The following is a 7195-nucleotide window of genomic DNA, read 5'->3' as shown; positions in this document are numbered from 1 at the left end:
TCCTGCATTGTGGCGCCTAGGGGACAAGTGGTGTAAAGCCTCTTTTTTGGAATCAGGGCCCTGCTTTGTGTGCACAGCTTACTTCCTGCGTCCCACCCTAACCAGTGGTCGGCAAACTGCGGCTCGTGAGCCACATGCGGCTCTTTGGCCCCTTGAGTGTGGCTCTTCCACAAAATACCACGTGCGGGCGCGCACGTACAGTGCGATTGAAACTTCATGGCCCATGCACACAAGGCAGAAGTCAGTATTTTGTGGAAGAGCCACACTCAAGGGGCCAAAGAGCCGCATGTGGCTCTCGAGCCGCAGTTTGCCAAGCCGCAGTTTGCCGACCACTGCCCTAACCTGTTTCAGCGACTTGTTCCCCAAACAGAACATCTAGCTGCCTGCATTGCCTTGAGCTGACCAGGGATGTTTTCACGCAGCTCTTTTCTTCACAAACCTCTCTTTTCCATCTACTCCTCCCCTTGGTCATCTCATCCACTCCAGTGATTCTGCATATTTTCATTATCTCCAAACAAACTGTCCAGCTCACTTCCTTCCTGGGACCTTCAGACCTAAGCATCTTCTGTCTTCTCACTGTCTTCATTAGGAGTCTGTAATCATCTTCAATTTTATATAGTTCAAGAGAACTCCTTATTTCCTTGACCCACCCCTAAAACGGTTCTCCTACCTGCTCTCTCTCCTTAAACAGCATCACCATCCATACTGTTGCCCAGGCAACAAAAAAGAAAAAAGTAACTGGACTGAAAATTTCCCTTTCCTCAAACATGAACCCCACTGATGAAACTCCCAACTTACATCTCAATCTGACGATGGATTTCCATCTTCCTTAATCACCCTCCTCTCTCGCCTATTTTCCTGCAGTAGCCAATTGACTGATAGGCCAGGGCCATTGTTGGCTTTCCTACAAATCCATTCTCCCCTGGCAGCCCGAGTGATTTTTAAAATATATATATTGATTTCAGAGAGGAAGGGAGAAGGAACAAGAGAGAGAAACATCAATGAGAGAGAATCGTTGATCGGCTGCCTCCTTCACGCCACACTAGGGATCAAGCCTGCAACCAAGCATGTGCCCTGACCAGGAATTGAACCATGACCTCCCTAGTTCATAGGTTGACGCTTAACCACTGAGCCACGCTGGCTGGGTCTGAGTGATCATTTTGGAACACAAATCTGACCACGCCACTCCATGACTGAAACCATCTCTGGATCCCCATGGTTTGGAGGGTGGAATGGAAATCCACAGCAGGGCCTGCTGGAGCCTGTTTTCTCTGGCTTCTGACTTCATCTTCAGTCTCATCTCACTCTCTCCTCTATAGCCACATGGACCCAGCTCTGCTCATTCCTACACAGCAAACTCCTTTCCCTTCCAGGGGACACCTTTTCTTGCTTCTTCAGTTAGCCAATTCATATTCACCCTTTAGTTCTCAGTTTAAACGCCATTTCTTCACAGGAATTTCCCCCATCCCACTAGCTCTCCCTCCTTTGCCCATAGCCAGGCTGAATGTATTCATCCCTTATGTGTTCCTGTACTTGGTACCACTTGCCATATTCTCAGTTATAAAGTGGCTTTCATGCCTTCTTCCTGATGGCCTAACTCTGTCAGTAGACTTTGACTTTCATGGGGCAGGGTCTGTATCTTACTTGTTAATTACTATATCTCCAGAGCCAACGAAGAGTCTGCCCACACACAGGGATGCTCAATAAATGCACATGGAATCCACAAAGTCAAAAACGCCCTTCTCTATGCAGGCAGAAGTTCGAAACAGTCCGAACGCTGCTAACAGTTTCCATGCTGGCACAGAAATGAGCATGGCCGTGTGAAACCCGTGCCAGGACTGCATATCAGCTCACTTTCCTCTGCAGATCCACCTTTGAAGACACTTTCTGCCAGCCAGAGACATCTTCCCCAGAACTTCAAACCCCTCACAGACCTCAGACCCTTCTGGGCAGGAGTCCTCGGCCCAACCCTCATGGAAAAACTTAATCCAGAAAGAAAAAAAATAAAGAAAAACCAGAAGTAGAAGGCTGCCGTTATTACAGCTAAACTGTTGGCTTAACTTCCTAAAATACCGTTGAATTTTCTTTCTGCATACAGCTGTGTTTATAGAAGGCAATATCATGTATGTAAATAAATTCAGATGCCGCTCGAGTTATTTTAAAACAATCAGTCTAACACTAATCAGCTTACTCAGAGACATAATCCTACCCTAAAAAAGTGACAAATCAGAACACAGTTTGCGGAGTAGGATGCGTGGCGAGGCCGTGGAATGTAAATGTGAGGATGCTGCCAATGTCCAAATGCGGGCTGGCCGGTCCAGATGCAGCCGAGGAACGGCCTTCAGCTGCGGCCTCTACCCCAGCTTCCTGGGGGCAGAAGGTGGACATTCTAACTATTAATTAGTGCGTTATCAATACATTTGTTCCCAATTCTCTATGAGAGCCACACCCTTCCCCACCACTGTGCCAGGAATCTGTGGAGCCTCCCAGCCTTCCAGAAAAACAGCCTCTGTTCCAGCTCCTTCTTGGGCAGCCTCTCTTCCTCAGATGATACTGTCTTGCCTCATATTCCTTCTTATCCACCCGACATAACATGGATAATCACTGGTGATAATTTCTAAAAGTCATTGAGCATTAACTATATGTCAGAAACTCCCAAGTATAGGAAATGTTCGTTCATTCAATGACTCCTCACCTTAAGAGGTCCTATCATATCACCTCATTTTACAGGAGAGCAACTGAGGCAATGAGTGGTTAAGAGCTGGTCAAAGTCACCCAGCTAGTAAAGGGCTGAGCCAGTAATCTAGCTCCTTCTCCTCTGCCCACAGCTGCTGCTTATCAATTGCCAGGCCCCATGCTGTGCACTACACTTAACTTTTCACTAAGCATCTACATTTGAAGAGAGAAATTTGATTGTTTTAGAGATGTGGAAACTGGCTCAGGAAGGCAATGCAATTGGCTATTTTCTTATTTCTCAGATAATGAGGGATAGGACTGGATCTAAACTCACCTCTATCTCCCTCTATGTACAATTCCTTTCTAGCTAAAACATGTCAGAAAACGTGTTCAGTTTGGCTCTTTGCACAAATAATTCCATCTGGAGGGCAATTGCCAGCACATGATAGTTGAGCAACAAAATGTTTTTGTTGTTGTTTGCTTTGCTTTTCTTTTTATTTTTTTATTGGACATCATGTGTGATGCAAAGAAAATCCTCTGGTTTCTCTTGAGCAGTCACAGTCACGATGAGAACTAATGCCCTGAGTTAGTAAGAGACCAAGTGCACACAAAGCCTTTTGTGCTCAATAACCCAACGAGGCCTTCAGGCGAGGGAGATGGGCAGGTCCCTGGTCAGATGGACAGATCAGGACTCTAATCCTGGTCCTCCTGCCAGTGCATGACCTTGGCCTAGTTTCTACACATCCCTGAGCCTTTGCTCTTTCATTTGTAACATGAGCCTCTACCTCTTGCCATTCTGCATAGAAATACCTGGGGCAAGTGACAATGCCTGGTGTTGAGTGGCACAGATCAATGCCAGTCTCTCCTTTTCCCCTTTAGAGCTTTTCACTACCGCCAAGGGTCATGAATGAAACGGGGTGTTCATGCTCACTCATGTGTGTTCCCTTGTGTGTCCTTCAGGAGGTCCATCGCTCCCCATGTGGCAGACCCCAGGCTCATCTCCTAGAATCTTTCAAAAGTGATTTCATTTTTTAATAGGCCAGGTTCATCTGTTCTTTGGAACTTCAAATATATCAGGGACTCTTCAAAACTAGCCACCGTACAGTGCTTACTACTCAGCCAGTCCTGGTAATCTTGGGAGCATGGGCCCAAGAGGATGGGGAGGACATTTGTCAAAACTATTCTTGCTATTGTTATCACTATTATTGTTGCTGTTATAATTATTGCTAATGGTAGTTTCAAGTCCTTTTATGATTTCTGAAGCTATTACTAGTTCTATGTCTACCACTACTAATGCTACAATTACTACCAACCCTACTATCGTATCTATAAATCCTTCTGCACCTGTTACTACTACCACTACCACCACTGCCACTCTATTAAATCTGTCTTATTCTTCTCCTGGCACAATGACCACCATCAACATCACCCTACTACAATTCTTCCTCCTCCTGCTACTGTTTTTACAGCAAGCATCACCGTGCTAACAACACTGATACTAGAAACTATTCATTCTTTTGTCATGCTTACTAGGTACCAAGCATGGTGCTAAACACTTCACATGTTTTTCATTTAACCATCATAAAAGTCCTGTGATGTAGGTATTGCTATTGTTCTCATCTAACAGATGAATAAATCAAGGCTTAGAGATACAGTGAGGATCTCAAGCCCCTGCCTTGGTGAATGGCGGTGGGGCTGAGACACACACCCTTTCTTTCAGATCCGCAGGCCTGTGCTTTCTAAATCTCCTTGCTGCTTACAGCCATCGCAGTTTGGACAAAGTGTTTTTGATTTTTCCCTTTTTTCATGTTCTTGTGCAGGGAGATGGGAAGTCCACCCAGTGGGGAAGGACAATGACTGGACATAGAATTTCAGGGTAAACAGGAAGCTCACACAAAGCAGCCAGCCAGCCGGCGGTTTGTCTGCTGACCTTGGCCTTGGTCATCCTCCCCACATCCCCTTGAGTGAGCGGTTCCACACCTGAGATGATCTATGCAACGACATTTCCAGGTAGGTTTTTGCTGCCACTTGGATGACCAGCAAGAGAACTGTAGGCTGGGCTCACAAAGACACACAGATAAAAAATGGTGGATAAGAAACATCTTATATTCACACAAAGTCTTTGTTGCTTGTGTCCTATGGGCTTGTGCCCATTTTTCTACCCATACAATTACCCTCCAGATGGAATTATTTGTGCAAAGAGCCAGAGCCAAATTGAACACGTCTTCTGACATGTTTTAGCTAGAAGGAAATCAGACATAGAGGAGAGATAGAAATGAATTTAGAACAAGCATGTCAAACTCACAGCCTGTGGCCCCATGTAGCTCACAACAAATATTTTTTGCTGCCCAGCCAGTATAATGATATGTAAGAAAACATTAATTTTTATCATTGCTCTTGCTCTATTTTATACTGTGCTTTTCGAAATAAACCTACGTTTCTATGAAAATTGAAGCTTGTGTTTTTTTGTGGCCCACATAAACTTAAACCTTGTTTATTTGGCCCGTGTTAGCCTTTGAGTTTGACATGCTTGGTTTAGATCAGCAGTTCTCAACCTGTGGGTCACGACCCCTTTGGCGGTCGAACGACCCTTTCACAGCGGTCGCCTAAGACCATCCTGCATATCAGATATTTACATTATTATTCATAACAGTAGCAACATTGCAGTTATGAAGTAGCAACGAAAATAATTTTATGGTTGGGTCACAACATGAGGAACTGTATTTAAAGGGCCAGAAGGTTGAGAACCACTGGTTTAGATCTAGCCCTATCCCTCATTTCTAAGAAATAAGAGAACAACCAATCATGTTACCTCCATGAGCCAGTTTCCACATCTCTAAAACAACCAAATTTCACTCTCAAATGTAGATGCTCGGGCAAAAGTTAAGTATAATACACCACTTGGGACCGGGCTTTATAACCTTGGGTCAGTGACTTAACCTCTTTGAGCCACAGTCTCTTAACCTATAGCAATGCAAAAATGGTACATCTATTTTGCAGAATTGTGAGATGGATTAAATAACATAACCCAAAGCAGTATAGAGAATACTGCAAGAGTCACCTCATTGAAGCTAATCGAGCTTGAGCTTTGAGGTCTTTCTCTTGCGTAGGCACCTTCCAAGAACCATAAGTATTGAATGCTTATAGCATTTGAAAGCTTGTTAAATTTGTAATCTCATCTGAAATAAATATTCACTTTCTTACCTAATTTTATATTCATAATACAGTATTACTTATTTTAAAGGAAGTCCTTAAATTCCATAAGTTCAGGCCTCACAAAATGTGTGCAGTATTCAGCTCAGTTCGGGCATGTAGACAACATTCATTAAATGGCAGATGATAGCAATTCCATTTAATTTTTTAGAGTTTTTCATATTAATAAGTTAGAAATCATAATGGCAGTGAACATAAAAGAATATATATTCTGAGTATTATTCTTACTAGTGACAGTATTTAGAAATATGATCACCACATCTACAGGAAGCTAAATGAATTTTCTGTTAGCTATTCCAGTACCTTGTGGTAAAGCATCACAGAATTTCTTTAAAGTCCCTAAAATACAGATAATAAATGAATAGAGCAGGGGGAGAAAGAGAAAGGATTCCCAATCATCAATGTCTGGTTAGTTATTTTTCCATAGATCACTCTCCCTGGACGTTTTCATTAGTAGTCTGTGCCCCTGTGACAACAGTTACCAAGGGGCCCCGTAGCACCTCTCACCCACACTGAGTATATTCAGCTATTTCTGTGTCTCTCCATTGTTTCTCACAATTGGAGTCTGGGAGGCTGTCATCTGTCCCACTCTCCTCCATACTGTGGCCTCATTTTTCTCCAGAGTTGAACTCTGGAGAAAACATTGGTAAAAAATGTGAATACTTCAGTGCACATTAGAACACTCTTTGTTTAAATTCACTCCCACCCCATTGCTGTGCAAGGAGCCTGGTGAGGAGGAAGGAAGGCGTGAGCAAAGGGATGTGGCCAACTTGCATATTTAAAATTCCATCAGTTCGATTTCTTTAATGCAATATGGTCATTTTTAATCTCACTCTGTTTGATAAATACCCACATTTCAAGTAATTGTTAAGATTGTGTCTGTTTTTATTAGAACGTATTTGTCATTATTTGACAGTCGTTTCTAATCACATCTGTCATGTGTTCGGTTTCCTTCATGAATACTGATCGCCCCTGGAATAGAAGCATATGAAGCCCCATTCATTCCTTGAACACACACAGTATGCCCACCACCCAGGAGACCATTTTCCTCGTCATTCAAAAATGAGAAAATGAATAGCAAAAATGAGTGGGAGGTTTATCTTTAGACACAGACACTAGAATTGTTTGGAAGTTTTGGGAATTTTGATGACAGATTTTTGTGCACTCAATGCAATCAACTGTGTAGTTGGGGAGTTTAGATTTTCAGGCAGTTTGAACACACGCACATTGACAAGGTTAGATTCAAAGTTGTCTACTGTATTGGTTCAGCCTGAATTCCTAGCACTGCGGGAAACTTCACACAGCC

The sequence above is a fragment of the Myotis yumanensis genome, unplaced genomic scaffold, assembly GCF_028538775.1.
Source record: "Myotis yumanensis isolate MYYU_CA2020_CCGP unplaced genomic scaffold, mMyoYum1.0.hap1 SCAF_18, whole genome shotgun sequence".
NCBI classification, from domain to species: Eukaryota; Metazoa; Chordata; class Mammalia; order Chiroptera; family Vespertilionidae; genus Myotis; species Myotis yumanensis.
This window is presented reverse-complemented; position numbering follows the sequence as displayed.